At 36.6% G+C, this 22,030-nt stretch overlaps 1 protein-coding gene across 3 annotated transcripts in view; it reads left to right on the top strand.

The window, feature by feature from the left end:
* Positions 1 to 6,974: 6,974 nt before the first annotated feature.
* rab9a (RAB9A, member RAS oncogene family) overlaps positions 6,975 to 22,030 on the top strand; it is a 92,326-nt gene continuing 77,270 nt past the window's right edge. Inside the window, exons 1-2 of one of the 3 annotated variants that reach the window (XM_039743611.1) lie at positions 6,975 to 7,095; positions 9,970 to 10,007. The gene's annotated coding sequence lies outside the window, so the exon portion shown is untranslated. The remainder of the gene's footprint in view (positions 7,096 to 9,969; positions 10,008 to 22,030) is intronic. The other 2 variants (XM_039743610.1, XM_039743612.1) reach the window with 2 other exon arrangements.

Genomic DNA, 22,030 nt, shown 5'->3' with positions numbered 1-22,030 from the left:
CATATACTGTATGTACTAGGGATTCTTACCCTTACTCTTTATCCAATCAAATCCAAAAGATAAGTGTGTTAAGTTAGTTGGTGACACTAAACTAACCTTGTGTGAAGGTTGTGCGCATGAATGATGAACTTTCACCTCATACCCGCTTCCAGCACCTCCTGCTGGCACCTCTGAGCTCTGTTTGGTCCGAAAGTTGGATTAAGCACGTTCAGCAAGTAATTATAGACAAAAAGGATACAATCAAGGTGTCTTTAGTTGTTGACATATGGGAAGCATATAATCAGATGTAAATACCAAAAACTGCAAATGAGATGTACTTTAGAAGATTCGAAAATTGTGATGAGAACAGGCCATTTACCTGACAAGCTCTGCCATGCTACTCACTTAGACTATCCAAAGTAACTTCAAGTCAAGATTTAAAAGTCCTACTCTCTATCACACTACTTGGTAATTTTATTCCTTGCATCTACGGATCTTTACATGAAGAAAAACCTTCAAACGTTTGTATGAAATTTGCCTTTAACAAGTTTTCAACCATTTCACTGTGTTCTTGTTGCAGAATGTACTTTAAAGTAACAATTGTAATCAACTGTACTCATTTTAGACACTTTGATCATGTCTCCTCTCAAACTTAAACTGAAAAGGTTTAACTCCTTCAGCCTCTCCTCATAGCTCAAACATTTCAATCTCAGAATCAGCTTATCTGGTCTTTCTCTAGCACCAGTATGGCTTCTTTGTAATATCGAGACCTGAAAAGCAAACAGTACACCAGGTGAGGCCTTATTAGTGCGTTATAAAATAAGGAATAACCTCTCTTGACTTGTACTCCACATGTATACAGTGTATATCCTGTTAGCTTTCTTGACTGCTTCAGGAACAACGCCTGGGTGTAGTTAGTAAAAACCAACAATGGTGCTTCTGATAAGGTGTACTTTCAAGTTTCACTACTACTACTATTGTGTATTTAAATCAAACATTTCTATTTCCTACATGTAATATTTTACACTTACATTAAATTTCATCTGCCACAAATCTTCCTAAGACTGTGTGTTGTACAAGTCCTTCTGTAATGATTCAGCTGATCCTACATTATCTGCCCTTCCACCTAGTTTGGTATTATATAACAGAAAATACACCATTAATTGCTTCACTTACTTTATAAAACAGCATCGGCATTATCTTGAAATACTATAATATCAAAATCTTTAAACAATCCATTTAGTGTGTGGTTTTTCAAAATATTTCAGAAATCCAATGTTAGATTTGCAAGCATTTGTAAAAATCCATTTTGGACTGACTTTTATTGATTTTCAATAATAATTATGAATAAATTCTTTCATATAGTACAGGCCGTCTTTCAAGGTATGTAAAGTATTACCATTTATTGTGCCAAGTACTGCTAGAATAAGCAATGGCTCTCTGTGATGCTGAATTGGATAAGCAAATTGGAAAATAATGGATGGCTTGAGCAATGGATTATATTAAAATGCATGTCAGAAACATCCCTGACTCCCTGACTAAACTTGTCTAAGCATAGCATACTAAAAGAAATGACACAAGCAATGCAATATAACATGTTCAACTGAAAAACACCCTACTTTGAGAAAGAGAATTCAGCTGTGTATAGTAAGATTCCTTTTAAGCTAAGCATTAAATACGTTTTTTGCCATGGATTTTTTTCTATATATTATCATTAGCTTTTCTTTTATTTAACACCAATGTACTTATGACAGACACTAATTCTGATTTGTTTCATACTCAGCAGTTTAGGTCAATTGGGAACTCTAAACTTGATGTGAACAAACTTGGCCGTGTGTGTGTGAGTGACAGCTTGGTCTGTGGTTCCCACATTTCACCCATGCTGCTAGGCTAGGCGCCAACCCCCTGTAAATTAGAAAAATGTTAGGATGAATAATCAGCGATTCCTATTTCCCTAAATTCAGATGCAACTTGGATGCTTTTATATTTTTTTTATAATTAAGAGTTCCATTCTTAATTTATTCAGGTAAATGACATCAAAATTCTGCTAAATTAAACTCATGAACAAAATATTTTAATTGTAAATAGTTATTTTTATTTGCTTTCATGAACATAACAGAATATATATAATTAGAATGTTTCCCTTATGTCACATTTAAGTACAAAATTGAAAATGTAACAAATTCCAAAATTTATTCATATTCACAATCTTGTACTAAGTCGATATAACATGAATATATTTACTTGATCTAATCTTTTTAAACATGAACGTAAAGAAAACAACAATGCCTATTCATTGACTCACATACTGTATAACCTGTCTACTTTTTGTCACTTCTTAGCTTTTTTGATACAAAACATCTTTTGGTGGTCCATCGTTTCTACACATTTTCTGGTGTCTCTCTATGAATCATTCAACAGTAGTCCACCATCACACTGACATCTAAATGTCCCTGATACTTTCTTTCCATGTTTTTGATATCCAGAATGAACTTTTTTATCCTACTCGTCACTTACTGCTCTATAGATTTTTAGGGGAAAATTCCAAAAGTGAATCCAAAAAGGGAACTTTGAGATATTGCAAACCAATTGTTAAACTTAACTAATGCAATTTTCAGAATTTCTTAATAATTTAGATCCTTATTGTTACCTAATAACTTAAAAATTACTTCTTTGAATGATACCCAAGCCTCTCATTCATGTATCTCACCATGAATTTGTATAATATTAGGTCCAGAAAAAATGTTCTCTTCCAATTTAGCCTTAGACAAACTCAGAAACATTTGGCTCCATCTTTTGATTGGGTTTTAACAAACTGCTGCATTAAATCAAGCTTATTATGAAGCAGGGGTTGCAGCATGATATCAGGATCCACTAATCTAGGTCTGATGATGTTTTTGGCACCAAGCTGTAGCTTTTTTTCTAGCTGGCCGCTCCTTCTGAACCAAAGGCCAATTCTTGGAGAAAACCTAGAATTTTTGTATGCTCTGACTGCCGACCCACTGAATACAGAACTTTCAACTATATTCTGATTTTTATATAAAATAAAATATCTGTTTTGCATCAAACATATATTTTAAAATTAAAATATTATTTTCACCACTGCTGTTTGCAATTGCCATTGAACCACTGGCAATACATTGTCGAAATACTGATCAGATAAAGGGGATTAGCAGAGAAGGACTGGAACAGAAAATCTCATTATATGCAGATGACATGGTACTGTATATATCGGATCCAGAAAATTCTGTGCCTGCAGTCTTAGCAGCACTCACAGAATTTCAAAAGCTCTCTGGTCTCAGAATTAATCTGAATAAAAGTGTACTCTTTCCGGTGAATTCGCAAGCATATAATATTAGATTAGACACCCTTCCTTTTATCATTGCAGAACAGTTTAAATACCTCGGGGTAAACATCACAAGTAAACATAAAGCTCTTTATCAACAAAATTTCGTCGTCTGTATGGAAAAAATTAAACAAGACTTGCATAGATGGTCAACCCTTCATCTCACACTAGCTGGAAGAATTAACACTGTTAAGATGAATATTCTTCCTAAGCTCCTTTTTATTTCAAAACATACCAATATACATTAATAAATCGTTCTTTAAGCAATTAGATTCAACAATAACCTCATTTATTTGGAATTCTAAACATCCACGCATCAAAAGAGCGACCCTACAAAGACAAAAGGCAGAAGGCGGCATGGCTCTACCTAACTTCCAGTTTTATTACTGGGCGGCAAATATACAGTCGATAAGAACCTGGACACAAATAGAAGAACATACACAGGCATGGACCGCAATAGAAGTAAAATCCTGCAGTACTTCTTTGTATTCCTTGCTTTGTGCTCCAATAAACACACGTTATCGGCAATACACTAATAACCCAATTGTGCTCCACTCACTTAGAATCTGGAACCAATGTAGAAAGCATTTTAAGACGGAGAAGCTTCTTTCTGTGGCACCCTGCAAAAGAACCACCTCTTTCAACCCTCACAAACATATGCAGTTTTAATATCTGGAAAAAATTTGGAATTAACTTGCTTAGAGACCTTTATATAGACAACGTCTTTGCATCCTATGAACAATTACGTTCCAAATTTAACATTCCAGCTACAAATTTCTTTCACTATCTTCAAATCAGGAACTTTGTTAAACAGAACCTTCCAGATTTTCCTCATCTTGCACCCTCATCCACGCTGGAAAAATTATTGCTCAATTTCAAGGAGTTAGACTCCATCTCTACAATATATAAAATCCTTTTACAATCCCTTCCTTTCAAAGATCCAAGAGGACACTGGGAAAATGACCTCTCAATTAATATATCAGAAAAGGAGTGGAAAGTAGCAATGCAGAGAATTCACTCAAGCTCCATATGCAAAGCATACAATTATACAACTCAAAATTATATATCGAGCACATCTGTCTCGACTAAAACTCTCAAAATGTTTCCAGGGCATGATCCAACCTGCGAACGTTGCAACCAAGCCCCAGCCTCACTAGGTCACATGTTCTGGGCCTGCTCCAAATTAACATTATTCTGGACAAAATTACCTCTCAGACAGTCTTGGACTCACAATCCCTCCTAACCCATTAACAGCTGTGTTTGGGGTTCTTCCAGAGGGTCTTAAAGTGGAGAAAGACAAACAAACTGTGATTGCATTCACTACACTGTTGGCACGCAGACTTATTCTGATAAACTGGAAGAACCCAAACTCTCCTCTTTTAAGTCAGTGGGAAACTGATGTGTTATATTATTTAAAATTGGAAAAAATCAAATACTCAGTTAGAGGCTCTGTGCAGACTTTTTCAAAACATGGCAGGATCTAATCAGTAATATTTTGAAATGATTTTATAAAGCACAGAGAATTTGTTGATTTAGGTATTTTTAAAAGCCTTAAATTTTACACCGTTTGGCTTGCTCTCTCTCTCAAGGGTGGGGATCGATCTGTTCTTAGCATAATTTTTTTTTTTTTGTAAAAACTTGATTGCTATGTATTGATTGTAATAAAATTAATAAATAAATAAAAAAATATATTATTTTATTAAGTATAGTGCAGAAACAGTTTAAAACAAAAACTATAATTGACAGCTAAAAAATGTGTTTTGTGATGAAATCCCATAGGAATGTAAAATCAAAAAAGAGAACTCCTTAATATCTTTTTTGGTTTCTCCTAGACAACACTGAGATCAGAAAGAATTAACGGGAGGCAAGTTCTTTTATCTGATGCTTCACAAATTTTTCAACTGAGAAAAAATACCCAGGTAGTCTTCCCTTCAGTGAGTTTCAGCAGAGATCTCAGCAAAGTCAGACAAGGGGTGCATGCAAATCTTCCAATTAGTGTCTTGACATTTTTTGCAATTTGAAAATATTTGCATTGCATGCTCAGTAATACATGGTGACATGTATAGACAGCAGGGCCATTTAACGCATGGGCACGCTGGGCAGTTGCCCAGGGGCACCATAATCATAGAATTGTGTGGGTAGGGGTCCCAGTGCACTGCTTTGCCCGGGGGGCTTTAATGCTCTTAACATGGCCCTGATGGACAGTTGTTTGTAGTAATAAAACACTTTACTACAGTCACAAAACTGTAGTCCTTGCCTTTGAATAGTTTTTTTAGTGCTCCAATTACATCATACTTATTCTGAAAGGTAAGGCAGGCAAGTGCCACTTCTGACACATGTAACTTTGAGCAATTTACTTCAGCTGCCTGTGCTCCAACTGGAAAAAAAATGTAACCAATCATATTTCAGATGTTGTAATTCATCTTGGACAAATGTATCAGCCCAATAATAAGCAAGCAATATGAAGTCTGAAAAGAGATTACAACAACATTATAAAGAGATTTCACAAAATATAACATCCATTTTCCAACCCACTGAATCCGAACACAGGGTAACGGGGGTCTGCTGGAGCCAATCCCAGCCAACACAGGGCACAAGGCAGGAACCAATCCTAGGCAGGGTGCCAACCCACCACAGGACACACACAAACACACCCACACCCCAAGCACACACTAGGGCCAATTTAGAATCGCCAATCCACCTAACCTGCATGTCTTTGGACTGTGGGAGGAAACCGGAGTGCCCGGAGGAAACCCATGCAGACACGGGGAGAAAATGCAAACTCCACGCAGGGAGGACCAAAATATGACATGCTTTTCAAATTCTCAATTTTGACTCTTTTTACCTTAGGTGCATTTCATGTCTCCTTTTTTTGTCTAAAGCTGTTTCTCCCAAGGAAATTTAGGGTGAAACATCTGTGACAAAGTTGATGTTTAAACGAAACATAAATTAAGTCTCATGAGCCATCAAAGAACAACCTTTGAGCAGTCACATTTTCCTATGGGATGTTACCTAGATGGAGAAAACTGTTTTTCATTTTTTAATTTGGTCTGCATCAAAATAAAAAGAAATTAAAAAGGTGGGAAATCACTTTATTTTTTTGTTTTATATTTTACAAAATATGTGGCACATTGCCTTACCTGTGTAGTACCAGTTCTTAATAAAAATCTAGGAATTACCAAATTGAACTTACTAGCTGTTGATTGCAAATAGCGCCGGAGCTTTTTGTTATTATTCAAACATGTATATACGAATTAAAAATTCATATACACACAGACATACAAACAATTTTGCGCTTAAATCCAATAAAATATAGAAACGTTCGTTAATGAAGTAGCTAAAGAAATATGAAATCCTAATAATCAATAAAATTCTTCATTTTTTCTAAAGATTCTTCATTTTTTAAATACATTTGACTGGCCTGTATTTTTTATTATATATCAATTAAACATTAATGTTAAAATAACATAAAACAGTTTTCGAGACATTTTAATACTACAGGCAACTCCCATTTCCATCAAGACATGGCGACGACCGGAGGTTCCCAAATAGAGATAGATATTGCCGCAACCCAGAGTAAAATTGGCGTCTTGTGTGGGCGTGGTCATCCGTCAATCATTTTCTCTTCTCGCGGTTTTCGCGTGGTACGTCACGAGTGACGAACGGTTAGAAAGTCAACAATCATGGCGAGCTCCGGAGGAGGAGGTGCATTATGAATATGCGAAGCTTGTAAATTAATATATATGTTCAATGAGGGTTTAAGGGATATGGTGAGTAGCTCCTTCATAAACATAAGCAGCAATATAAATAGGACGTGTAATTTGTAAGATAAAGTTCTTAAAATGGGTATTGAGTAGTAAAATACGAAGTTCAATAGCTAAGCCCACAACTGAGACGGCCACAGTGTGTTTTTATCTGTTTTGTAGTTTAAAGAAATTTTTCTTATTTCCGGAATCCTATATGCTGTATATTAAAATACTTAAAAATCTACTGTAATAATTGCTCACGTCTAGTGCTGACATTAATCTATAATGTACTGAACTGCATTCACCTTACGCTAAAGTTAAAATACTAGAGGCTTTAAGAAGTAAATAATGACGTTTTTAACAATGACATTTTAAAATGTTAATGAAGGTTTACTAAGACCTTTAAGCATTATACTGTATACGTAATATACCGAATTTATTCACATACTGCACCTGAATAAACTTATTTTTTAAAGAAGTTTGCACAATCGCATATGTTGTTAGCATACGGTGTGTTTAATTTCTATTTAGCATAATGAAATAATGTTAAGGTGTTTTGCCCATTCACTCATCACTGAAATGCATGAATATAGTATGCTAAATTAGAAACACACTAATATTTCAACTCTTCCTTTCTAAACTGGACTTAATGCGCTGTAGTCTCAGACGTTTGCACTGACAACTCATATACTTGGATCTGGAATGCACTGTATAAAAATAAGCAGACAACATGTTCTGAGCTGCATATGCAGATTTTATGGTCCTATAACAGAAGTCTTCAACTCTGGTGTTGGATGGCCACAGTGGCTGCACATTTTCATTCTAACTCGTTTCTTACTTAGTTACCTGTTTTTGCTGCTAATTAACTTCTTTTGAATTAATTTCTTTTTTCGCTGCTAATTAACTTCTTTTGAATTAATTTGCTAATTAAGAAAAGGGTTAGAATGAAAACCAGCAGCCACTGCAGCCTGCTAGGACAGGCGTTGGGTACCCTGACCATATTAAAAAAAAATTAGCCATCTTATTGAAAAGTATTTTGTCAGCAAGTAAGGAGGAAAACTTACTAATGCTTTATTGTAAAGTTCAGTGCAAGTTGACAAATTAAGTTTTGCCTCCCCAGGACATTTTTATGTTTTTCTTTCAACAATAGTTGGGTCTTCTTTCATTGAGCCCACAGTTTCACAAAATGTGACGTGATCAGACACTGATGGACCATTGCCTTGGGTTTCAGCTTGTATTTCTTTAGAAGTGGTCATTGGCATTTTGTCTACCGTTCTCATTATCCTTCTGCCCATTCTAGGGTCAGTTTCCTCTTGTGGCTCCATCCTGGGAGGTTGGCTACATTCCTGTTGTCCTTAAACTTGTTAATAATATTTGAAACTGTAATCACAGGAACATATCAAGGTGCTAGGTTGGCTTTGGAGTATGCACTTATAGCACGTTGCGGCACCCTAGCACATAATGAACCACCTCGATTGGGACCCAAGGAGATTGTCTCGTTTCCTTTGCCTTTAACATGCTTGTCTGTGTTTTTCTTCCTGAGCTCCTCAGACAACTCTGTCCTTTGCTTTTTCTGGTCTGTGTTCAGTGTGGGACACATGATGATACCAAACAACGAGTGACTGCTTTTCTCCATTTAAATAGGCTAAATGACTGACTGCATGATTGCAGACATGTGTAATACTAATTAAATGAAATACCTTGAAAAATCACTCAAATCCAGTTATGATCTTTTTCTAAGGGTACCAACAAATGTGTCCAGGCCATTTTAAAATACCTTTTGTAGAGTAAGCAATACTTTATCTCTTTTCACACCTGCCTTGCTGTATTCAATGACAAATGAAAGGTATGCAGGTATATATGGAACAACTGCTTTTGTTTTAAGCACTTTTCAAGCGGTATACAGTAATTTTTCACTGAGCTGTAGTGTACCGAAAAATGTGTTCACATCTGTGAAAGGGAGGGAGATATTGAATTTACATGATCAGTACCAATAAAGTGTTGTGAAGAGAAGATAAAGAAAATAAACATAATTATTCCATGAATGGACCAAAAATCCTTATCATAGTATAACTAAATTTCATATGGTTCGTGTAGATACCAATATAATGGGGTGTATATTGCATATAGTTTTAAGACCGGAACATACATCTTTTTTTTTTTTAACAAATAACACATGCATTAATGATTAACAGTTCTCACAGCTGTGTCACTTATATGTCAAATGGATTCAAGACTCTGGCTTGAACTGATGAAAGAGCAGCTTCTTTGTCACTCACTTATTCATCCTGCTGCCAAAAAATATAGGAGGCAACCTGTTTTTTTTCCTGTACTCTGCCAGATTAAAATCTTCAGCTTTAAAAGTACATTCTTTGTCATACCTATCTATCCGTCTGTCCATCTTCTATACCCGCTGTATCCTGAGCAGTGTTGCAGAGAAGCTGGAATCCACCAAACAGGCTGAACCACACATCAGTCTGGGTAATATTCTTAAAGGACTGGGTCACTTGCTACACACAATTCATAAACAGCATCCCTCTAAAACACTTAATACACCGGTATAAAATCACATTTCCTGTTTTATTTTACATGCACAGATCAAGCTTTGTGTTTGAATGTTTTACGTTTAAGTGTAGTTGTGGTTTTCCACTAATTTTTATTATACTTGTATATTATTTATTTTATTATATATTATTTATTTTATCTAAATCCATTGCAGTCCTTTATCACAAACTTTTTTTCTGTATTAAAATTTTTAATTTCTGTGCCGTCATTTAGTTGGAATGTGAAATTTTAACCACTACATAACATAACATAAACTCATTAAAGCATTTATTAATACAGAAGTTTGTGTTCAGTTTCAGATAACAGTGTGCATTAATGGTATTTCACTTTCAGGTTGCCAACCCAACACGGATCGACCCATGTAAGATCAGGTAATGCTAGTACTGGGCTAGGTCCAAATAAAACCATCTCACAAAGTAAAGTGCAATTCTGTCACCCACCCACAAACATTTAATGGCAATTCAAGACATGGTTGCTAGCAGTAAGAGTGAAGATACAGATTTCAAAATTTCTTTAACCTATTCTTCTCACTGCCAAATGTGTTTGCTTTAAACTAACTTCCATAATATAGGTAAAATAAATAACATTGTACCCATTTGGTCCAACGGGCACCCTCTGTAAACAAAATTTATATACCCAGAATCCATTTTATTGGCCAGGTACACTAATGTATACTAGGAATTTGTCTTGATGGTATTGGTGCAACATACAAGGACAATACTTAATATAAAATATAAATGTTCTAGATAAAATATAAAATGATGAAATATGATACAGCATACAAGGGCAATGCAAAAAATAAATAGATAGTAGGATTAAAATGTCCAGGCAGTCTAGTGTACAGGTATAGATCATGAGTAGATGCACAGACCTGATTAGTAACAATAACTGCTCATGGGGGAAAAAACTGTTCAGGTGACGTGTTGTTTTAGCTTTAGCTTTTGAACAGGTGATGCCCTGGGTGAGTCAGATCAGCAATGATCTTTGCGTCCCTCTTCCTTACACCGCTCATATGGGATTCAGTATGCGGTAAGTTACAGCCTATGATTCTTTCACAGGCTTTGATAATGTGCTGAAGATTGGCCTTAGCCTGAACAGAGGCAGCACCAAACTAGACAGTTATAGATGAGGTCAGAATGGATATTAGTTTTTGTGAAGTTACAGCATCAGTGTATATGGGAGGTGGCGCTTTTGAAGGCACTCTAGTCTGTACAGGCAAAGCAGTCCTTAAGCTCCTCTATTGCCTTGCTAGTCCACTTTCTAACTGTTCATTTTACTGACATAGTTTTCAGCTTTTGTTTGTAAGCAGGAATAAGTTGAATCATAGAATGGTCAGAATTATCAAGGGGGTAAGCATCCTTAGTAGCTGCATAAAGTGATGTAGAATAATTCCATCTTTGGTAGGGCATTTCATTTGCTGTTGATATTTATGAATCTCCCAAATCACCCAAAATAATGATTTGCGAGTCCAGGTTTTCTTTTTCAATCTCATTGATTACATCAGTGAGTTGCCACTGCACTTTTTGAGCAATAACACAAGAGCAAATGCAAATACAAGCTAAAATTACCGAGGAAAACTTGTGTTGTAAATAAAGTGGCTTACAATTTATAATATGCAATTCTAGGTCAAGAGAGCTGATTTAAAAAGAATTATCACATTGTTACATCAATGTTGATTAATGTAGAAATACACTTCTCCGCCCTTTGTTTTGTTTCAGAGGTTGGTAACATGGTCGGTTCGATACAGTGTGAAGTTTAATAAGTCCTTTGCAGAATCAGGAATAGAGTCATTCAGCCACATTTCAGTAAAGCACAGAGCAAATAAAAACATATCCGTTTTAGTATGTATTAACAGCTGCAGTTCACAGACTTTGTTTGCCAGCGAGCTCACGTTAGAAAGACATACTCAAGGGAGTGGTTGCAGCAGTGCTCTCTTCCTGAATCGAACCAGAACGCCAGCTCTTCTGCCTCTGGTCCTTCTCTTTCGGGCTACCTGTTAATCTGCATGAGCACCTGTGATCAACAAAGTTGTAAGATCCACAGATATACAGTAGTTGTAATTTCTGGAGTCACATCAGGTGGCACACTGCAACCAATATTCAGAAGCTCTTCCCATGTGTATGTTATATGACTTTGCATGGTGACCGCAAACTTTAACCCAAAAAGACAGACAAAATACGGAGCACCAAACTATCATGGCTGCTATCCATGGCAAGTATTTATGAAACATACATAGCTAATCTTTGTAATTAAGTTGAATATGAGAGAAAAATAGGGTAACAAAACGAGAACGATTATGCTTTGGAGGCAGTTAGAGGTGGGCGAGTGAATAAGAACACCTGCCAGTGTAACAAAACCTACCGTATTAAGGGAAGCCCGGCAGGGTAGAAAGATTTTCTTTCTTCTCTTTATTTTTACTTTATGTTGTGTGTGTGTTTTATTCCACAGTTTTATTTTTGAATACCTTACTTTTTATACGTTTGCAATCTGTTTATTTGGAGAAAGGCCACAAGCTCTTTGCTTTCATTCATGTTAATGTGTTTAGTAACATTATTTACTAAGTAATTTTAGGAATATTTACTAAATCTATTTTCATCAGACTTGTATATGTGTTTAATTACCTGATGTATACTTTACATTACCAATATCAATTTACATAATTACATTACCACATTGATTGATCAAGAATGAATTATTGATTGTACCTCTCCTTTAACATTATTAACAGGAAAATATATGTTTGCAGCTCCGTAAAAATTCTATTCTGATATGTTCCAGTAACTTATGATTCTATGATTTATTGAAGATTGGATTAAGTAAGTTAAGAAACTAGATGGATGGTAGTAGATACCCAAAAGAATCTCTGAAATTTTCATTTGTTAGTTCAGCTAGTTTTAACTCTTAAGTCACTGTGGTGGATGGCCAGGGCCCTTACACGGCTGGGACGCTCCAACAATGGAAGGACCGGGCAAGAGAGTAATTTCAGGACAGTCCCAAACCCCGCCAGAGCCCTTAAACCCCGAAACTTGAGTCCTGCCTATCTGTGTCTTGTTAGGGTGTCTGTACGCACCCCAGTGGTCCACTGTCACATATGTGAAAGGCACTATTTTCCAATGTCTACGTAATAAACTGGCTGCATATCCCCATACCTTTTGCAAATGGTACATCCTGAAATATTTGCTATTGTTATATTCAAGAAAACCTGACTGTATCATCCCCATAAAAGAAATGCTTCTTCTTATAAATCATCTTTGAATTCTAGTTTATGCTTGTTTGCATAGTGTGATAAAAACCCTAGAATACATCTAGCAACTATGTTTTTCTTTAATGAGAATAAGACAAATACACCTTTAACCTCCTTAGAATTATACCCAAGCGTTACTCAGGCAGTAAAAGTGGCAACAGCATTAGTGCAGAGCGTGGCTCAAAAAACTGTATATGCATGTCTTGTGTAAGTGACAGGCTCGAGCGTTACCCAGGAAATGGTGCAGACACTTCTTCTCCTAGCCTCATTATGGCATCTAGTAAGAAACATTTTTCAGCAGCCCAGATGTTGCACACTCTTGACAGTGAAACTAGAAGTTTTGAAGAGGTGAATCTGTCTTCAGGCAATGGAATTGAAACAGACAGTGAAATCAAAAATGATTCTGATGAATCTGAAAGTGATGCTTGTGTCAATCTCAGTTGTGCTGTGTTCTGTTCAAAAGCTGATCAGCCTGCAAAGAAAATCTGCCAGGAATCACGCTACTATTGTCCTGACTGTGACACTGGATTTCGTATTTCACTGTGCTTCACACGAATGACATATTTTGACAGTATATACAGTATTAGCATTATTTTTATTAATTACTGTTTTTCATTATTATGATTTGTATCATTATGCTTTCTACACTTCTACTTTTATTGTTTTGCATGTTTTACAGTAGAAAGATGAGATTTAATAAATGTGTCATTTTTTCAAGCTGAAAAATTCCATGCTTTTTACAAGTTTTTTCACAAAAAATGTAAATCTAAGGAGGTTAAATCTTAATTTTCTGCATAGTTGAAAGGTTATGACATGACATGCACTGGTGAAGCAAAAAATGTGCGTAGCAACAATTTACGTGAAGTTATCCTGGTTCATGTCTTTGTTAAGGCAAATTGCTTGAGAGAGCGACAAGGCAGAAAGGAGACACACCAGCACCATCTGTTTAGCATGAAGTACAGGATACAGAATGTACATGCATCAAAGACAGATGAATGGCTGCGCAAACTGATTTGTTCGCCACAGTAATTATTATGATTGCAAAACACAGTACTATACTCCAATATGGCACGAAAGAGAACATCTATTTGTGACATATCTTGAGTGTCAAGCCAAACACAAGAGGCTGTTAGGTCACAAAACAAAAAGTAACGTAAACATGAATATAGAGCCATTTGAGCAGCTGGCTAATAGTATGGTTCATCAAAATGCCAGTCATACTCCGTGATACAAAATGCAAGAATGACAAATACAGTCGCTCAGCCAGAAAAGGGTGGAGTGCCCTCTTAGGGTTGGGGGAGAGATCCTGCCCCAAGTGGAGGAGTTCAAGTATCTTGGGGTCTTGTTCACAAGTGAGGGAAGAATGGACCGTGAGATCGACAGGCGGATCGGTGCAGCATCAGCAGTGATGCGGGCTCTGCATCGGTCTGTAGTGATGAAAAAAGAGCTGAGCCGTAAGGCAAAGCTCTCAATTTACCAGTCGATCTATGTTCCTGTCCTCACCTATGGTCATCGCGAATACAAGCGGCTGAAATGAGTTTCCTCCGCAGGGTGTCTGGGCTTACCCTTAAAGATAGGGTGAGAAGCTCAGTCATCCGGGTGGGGCTCAGAGTAGAGCCGCTACTCCTCTGCATCGAGAGGAGTCAGATGAGGTGGCTCGTGCATCTGATCAGGATGCCTCCCTGGTGAGGTGTTCCAGGCATGTCCAACCGGGTGGAGGCCCCAGGGAAGACCCAGGACACGCTGGAGGGACTATGTCTCCCGGCTGGCCTGGGAACGCCTTTGGATTCTCCTGGAAGAGCTCGAAGTAGTGGCCAGGGAGAGGGAAGTCTGGGCCTCTCTGCTTAAGCTGCTGCCCCCGTGACCCGACCCTGGATAAGCGGAAGAGGATGGATGGATGGCTGGACAAATAAAGTCGAGAGAATTGTATGCACACAAAGAAGATCATCAAATACTCATACCTTCCACCCATATACAAACAATATTTCTATATTCTTACATAAGAAGTTGGTTGAAGGAGCACTATTTATTAAAGTTAATTTGGTGAAGTGCTCACAACTGGGTGGTATTTTTTTCCATACTGATAAACAAAAGAATGTGTTGTCAAAATGGAAATGTTTAACATGCTCTATATGAGCCATCTTTGAGAACCGGAGATTTATGTGTTTCCTAGTTTTACCTTAATGAAATTAAGACATCTACACTTTTATACTATAATGATTAAATATGTTGATGAAAAATAAACATGTAGGTTTTAACTTCTAGGATGTAGTATAACATTCTTAAACCTTAAACTTAATTTAGTTCAGTGTTATAAAGGCCTAGACCCTATACCTGCTGCACTGGATGCAAGGCAGGAAATAGCACTCTACAGAACATAAAGTTGTTACAGGACCCACAGTTGCTCATGCACACACACACACGGGCCAGTTTTAAATCACTAGTTAACAAAGAATGGCAATAGTCCCTGTGAATTTATTGGTACAAAAAAGTATATATTAGTTGCATTTATTAATTTCTAGTTGAAAGATGTTTTATTTTTGTTATATAACAATTGTTAGTCCTCTGTAGTAATACGGCTATTGTTTTTACTGCTCTTTGCATATTTGGAGAAAATTCTGAATGTTTGAAAAAAATGTCAAAGAAATATTCTTAGATAAGATTTTTGTATATTGTGCACAATCATGTGAGACCAAACTTACTGCTGCTAGCTACTACTCTAGAACACTGGGTTTTAAACTTGTCCTGATCCTTGTATGTGTGGAATCTGCACACTCTCCCTCTGTCTGAACGGGTTTTTCTCTTTTAACTTTTGTTCTTTTCCAAAGTTACGCACATTAGGTTAATGGGCGACTTTAAATTAGACCTGTATGGGAAAGTGAGTGTTGGTGCAGAATACGCCCTAGATTAAACTGGACTGGAAAGGTTTATTTCTTCCTTGTGCTTAATGTTACTAATATGCTGAATTGAATTAAAACTAGCTTGAAAATGGTATAAATTATACTGTATATTATTTGAAGGATAGAGATGTTTAATTCCGTCTCAATGTTGAGGTAAATCGTTTGTCTGTTCAGCATTGAGCTTTTTATAACTGCCAGTGTTTAATACCATTTGCAATCAAATTGTTTATTTGGTAAATGGAATCCTGGCCTACGATAAACATGTGATTGATTTACTACTTTGGTATTGTGAGTAAACCTTTTGTTTTTTTGATGCATCCTTTTTAGGATACTTTGTCAGAGCTTAGATATTTGAGCCAAGTTTGATTCAGTACATTTTAGCAAACTGACTCCTAGTCTTTGTAAAATATATTTATGCTTCTTGTGATATTATGACTCCTGCACACATTTGCTGACAACTTAGTTAAAGGGAAAATGTTGCATTTTTCAATTCAAATTATTTTTTTCACAATCATTGTATATATTAAATTTTGACATAAAATTATATTCTAAAAGCATTTGTTTTGTATAAATTTTTAAAATACCTTGTAATTTCTTGCACCTTACAATAGGGCTTAAGGTAATCCAGGTCCAAGCATGAACTACAGGCTTAAACTTACTAAATATGTCTACTTTGAAACAGCAAAGGTTTCAGTTTAAGAACAATTGACTTCTGCATTTATGAGCCACCCCTCTGATAACAAAAGGAATCTAGAAATATTCTATTATCACTGATTCATAGAACTATTTTCCTTGAGGCAACAGTACATTTCCTGTTCGTTTGTGCTTACACAGACATAAATAAGGAAGTTTATCAGCATAAAACCATACGCGTGTCTGAAGCTACTTAGACCAGTTTTGTCTTTTGAGAAAATGGTTACAAACTGCTAATATCCAAGAGTTCAACATAAATTTAGAAAACAAAGTATTTGTAGTTTTCATTAATTTCATTGTGGTAAACATAATACCTTAAAGTTAATACTTATAATGCTAAGGTTGGATGTGAGCACTCAGATGGAAAACCTACTGAAAGCGAACCTGTGAGTTTGTCAACATACATTTCTCCATGGATAAGTACTTTCAACCAAAGAGGAAAAAAAACTTTTTTGTAATTATTCATTATTGAAGCCAACTGCAGTTCCAAGCATTTTAAGGTGAGTCATTTCACTACAGCTGCAGGTGAAGTAGGCTGAAATGTACATGTATAGGCGTAGAATAACAATATCATTGTCTTTCATTAACAAACTGAATACTGTATAGATGAGTAGCTTATGTAGGGGTGGCAACAAATTACTGCTGCTTCTTCATAGATCTGTCTGGCTGTTGTCTGTGTAAATAATAACACACTGTCACATGGACTTGTTGAGCATCAGTGCTAAGTAAGCATTAATCCCTGCAAAAAATAAGATCAATAAGCAAATTTACACTAATGAAATGTGCCCATTTAGTTCTTCAGATTTTGATTTTTTCCTCCAGTTTCATTTTAGAAAGTGAAAAAATGTCTTCAGAACTCTGTGATTGATAGCTTATCTGTTGCATATACTGGAGCCTAATATAACAACGTGGGCTCATTCCCACATTTATCTAATTTTTCCACTGGTGAAAGCAGCCCCCTGCAATAGAAGCACTCTTCCTGAGTGGCCATAACTTCATATTTCCCACAATTGCATCCCCAGCTGCCACTTGTCTGTTGCATATTTTGCTCATTTTGTCCCTCCAGTTCAGCTGTCCTCTTTAGTCTGTTGGACATTTTCAACAATATATTGTGGCTCAAACAAAAACGGTTCAGTAATATTGCTAAATGTAGCCTAGTGTTCATACTTGGACATTTTGTCGATTTAAAATGAAGGCTTGTTTGTCTAAATCCAGAAAGTAAACAAAAATGGTGTGTGCGTGCTGTCATTGGAGGTTGAAGGCTATCACAGAGTGGAGACATGTGGCAAGAAAAGGTGAAGAGCCAGTTTTCTTTTAAAATAGCCGAATCTCACTAACACTTTGTTTGCTTTTTTAAATTCCTTTCTGAAACGACATGGAAACACTCTTACAATATTTGTGCAATCTCATGTCATTAAAATCCTATACCATTCTTGTCTTAAAAAAAAAAATATGTATTTGGTAAGTTCAAGCCTTTTTTTCATGTTTCGACCCAGGTTACCTTAAGCCCTATCATAGGTGCAAGAATAGACAAGGTATTTTTTAAAATATATTTAAAAAAAAACAAAAAAACAAAAAGTTCACTTTAGAACACAATTTTTTGTGGCATTTAATATACAGTACATTTAATATGTGGGAAAAACTTCAACTTGAAAATATAGAACTTTAATAAAAACATAACATTTATTAGTTTGTTAATAAATATTTAAAAAAGTTTGTGCATGTACAGTAAGTTTAGCTTGATTTTGTATTTTTGTGTTCTTTTTTTGTATTTACTATGGTGACAGCATCAAATACAATGCAGAAACCAACCATGGCAGGAAAGCTGTACGTTCTTGTTTATAGGCTACGATGCTGTATAACAATAAGCTGAATAGAATTGCTTCTGTCAGCACTGAATGGCTCAATGCAGTCATAAATAGTCAAAGAATACTGAATATGATGAATCCTCTTAAATGTAATGCAGGCTGCTCTGGTAAATGTGAGAAGTGACATTTAAATATACAGTGCATCCGGAAAGTATTCACAGCGCATCACTTTTTCCACATTTTGTTATGTTACAGCCTTATTCCAAAATGGATTAAATTCATTTTTTCCCCAGAATTCTACACACAACAAACACCCCATAATGACAACATGAACAAAGTTTACTTGAGGTTTTTGCAAATTTATTAAAAATAAAAAAACTGAGCGATCACATGTACATAAGTATTCACAGCCTTTGCTCAATACTTTGTCGATGCACCTTTGGCAGCAATTACAGCCTCAAGTCTTTTTAAATATGATGGCACAAGCTTGGCACACCTATCCTTGGCCAGTTTTGCCCATTCCTCTTTGCAGCACCTCTCAAGCTTCATCAGGTTTGATGGGAAGCGTCGGTGCACAGCCATTTTAAGATCTCTCCAGAGATGTTCAATCGGATTCAAGTCTGGGCTCTGGCTGGGCCACTCAAGGACATTCACAGAGTTGTTCTGAAGCCACTCCTTTGATATCTTGGCTGTGTGCTTAGTGTTGTTCTCCTGCTGAAAGATGAACCGTTGCTCCAGTCTGAGGTCAAGAGCACTCTGGAGCAGGTTTTCATCCAGGATGTCTCTGTACATTGATGCAGTCATCTTTCTCTTTATCCTGACTAGTCTTCCAGTTCCTGCCGCTGAAAAACATCCCCACAGCATGATGCTGCCACCACCTTGCTTCACTGTAGGGATGGCATTGGCCTGGTGATGAGCGGTGCCTGGTCTCCTCCAAACGTGATGCCTGGCATTCACACCAAAGAGTTCAATCTTTGTCTCATCAGACCAGAGAATTTTTTTTCTCATGGCCTGAGAGTCCTTCAGGTGCCTTTTGACAAACTCCAGGTGGGCTGCCATGTGCCTTTTACTAAGGAGTGGCTTCCGTCTGGTCACTGTACCATACAGGCCTGATTGGTGGATTGCTGCAGAGATGGTTGTCCTTCTGGAAGGTTCTTCTCTCTCCACAGAGGACCTCTGGAGCTCTGACAGAATAAGTTTCGGGTTCTTGGTCACCTCCCTGACTAAGGCCCTTCTACCCCGATCGCTCAGTTTATATGGCCAGCCAGCTCTAGAAAGAGTCCTGGTGGTTTCGAACTTCTTTCACTTACGGATGATGGAGGTCACTGTGCTCATTGGGACCTTCAAAGCAGCAGAAATTTTTCTGTAACTTTCCCCAGATTTGTGCCTCAAGACAATCCTGTCTCGGAGGTCTACAGACAATTCCTTTGACTTCATGCTTGGTTTGTGCTCTGACATGAACTGTCAACTGTGGGACCTTATATAAACAGGTGTGTGCCTTTCCAAATCACGTCCAATCAACTGGATTTACCACAGGTGGACTCCAATTAGGCTGCAGAAACGTCTCAAGGATGATCAGGTGAAACAGGATGCACCTGAGCTCAATTTTGAGCTTCATGGCAAAGGCTGTGAATACTTATGTACATGTGCTGTCTCAATTTTTTTATTTTTAATAAATTTGCAAAAACCTCAAGTAAACATTTTTCACGTTGTCATTATGGGGTGTTGTGTGTAGAATTCTGAGGAAAAAAATGAATTTAATCCATTTTGGAATAAGGCTATAACATAACAAAATGTGGAAAAAGTGATGCGCTGTGAATACTTTCCGGATGCACTGTAAAAGGTCACAAAGTTCATAAAAATTTTTTAATGAGCATCTCAGGTGATTTAGAGGTGGCCTTTAAGTACAACAGATATTCTTGTATGTAATCTTACATTTTATACTACTGAAATCTAAAATATATCACTTTAAAAACTAATGCCATACATACATAAGTTATTACATTGCTCATGAAGTTAAAAGTTTTTCCCACAAATGACAAACAACAGAGGATGAAATTCAGTACAAGTTAGTTTTATTGTGCTGAGTTTTTTTGAGATAACACATCCACTTCAGATATGGTTTTTCAAGGTTTTTTGGAATTAGCAATGATTATGGAAGCTTTTGAAGTCCATCTCCCTGCTGACCTTCTAACTTCCACCATAAAGTATTTGGTTCTTTTGCAGCAAATCGTTTGCAGTGTCTGAGTCTTGTGGATGAGAGCACTATGAGAAACCAGGATACTACTTTCTGTGCCTTTTATACTTCTGACCATAATATTCTTAATTTTTTTTATTTTATTAATTTTATTATAATCATTCCATACAAATAGATCAATTTTTATAAAAAATAGGATTGAAAACAAATCGTTCCCCACCTCTGATAAAGAGAGCCTGGCCAACGGAGTAAAACTTAAAGCTTGTAAAATACCTAAATTGATGAGTGTAATAGGGCAATAGAGATGAATTGAGAAGAGAAAGAAATGCAGAGAGAATTGCTTCCTTAGTGCTTTAAGAGCTTATTCTAAAATATTATTGATAAGATCCTGCCAGATTTTGAAAAAGTTCTGTACAGATCCTGTAACTGAGGATTTGATTTTTTCCAATTTCAATTAGTATAAAACACAGGTTTCCCATTGACTTAAAAGAGGAGAGTTAGGATTTTTCCAGTTTAGCAAAATAAGTCTGCGTGCCAAAAGTGTAGTGAATGCAATCACAGTTTGTTTGTCCTTCTCCACTTTAAACCCATCTGGAAGAACCCCAAACACAGCTGTTAATGGGTTAGGAGGGATTGTGACACCAAGGCTGTCTGAAAGGCACTTAAAAAATTTGGTCCAAAATGATGTTAATTTGGTGCAGGCCCAAAATGTGACCCAGTGAAGCAGGGACTTGATTGCAGCGTTCGCAGGTTGGATCTTGCCCTGGAAACATTTTGGACAGTTTTAAGCGAGACAGATGTGCTTTATATATAATTTTGAGTTGAGTAATTGTATGCTTTGCGCATATGGAGCTTGAGTGAATTCTCTGCATTGCTACCTTCCACTCCTTTTCTGATATATTGATTAAGAGATATTTTCCCCATTGTCCTCTTGGACTTTTGAAAGGGGGAGACTGTGAAATAATTTTATATATTGCAGAGATGGTGTCTAAGTCCTTGAAATTGAGCAATATTTTTTCCAGCATGGAGGAGGGTGCAAGATGAGGAAAATCGGGCAGGTTCTATTTAACAAAGTTCCTAATTTGAAGATAGTGAAAAAAATGTGTAGCTGGAAAGTTAAATTTGGAATGTAATTGTTCATATGATGCAAATATGTTGTCTATATAAAGATCTCTAAGCAATTTAATCTCGCATCATTTCCAGACATTAAAAACTGCATATGTTTGCGAGGGTTGAAAGAGGTGGTTCTTTTGCAGAGGTGCCACAGATAAAAGATTCTCCATCTTATAATGCTTCCTACATTAGTTCCATGTTCTGAGTGAGTAAAGCACAATTGGGTTATTAGTGTATTGGCGATAACTTGCATTTATTGGGGCACAAACCAGGGAATATAAAGAAGTACTGCAGGATTTTACTTCTATTACGGACCAAGCCTGTGTATGTTCATCTATTTGTGTCCAGTTTTTATAGCTTGTATGTTTGCTGCCCAGTAACAAAACTGAAAGTTGGGTAGAGCCATGCCACCTTCTGCCTTAGTCTTTGTAGGGTCACT

This window comes from Polypterus senegalus, chromosome 2, assembly GCF_016835505.1.
Source record: "Polypterus senegalus isolate Bchr_013 chromosome 2, ASM1683550v1, whole genome shotgun sequence".
Classification (NCBI taxonomy): Eukaryota; Metazoa; Chordata; class Cladistia; order Polypteriformes; family Polypteridae; genus Polypterus; species Polypterus senegalus.
The sequence above is the reverse complement of the archived record's forward strand: the minus strand, read 5'-3'. Positions and strand labels throughout refer to the sequence as shown.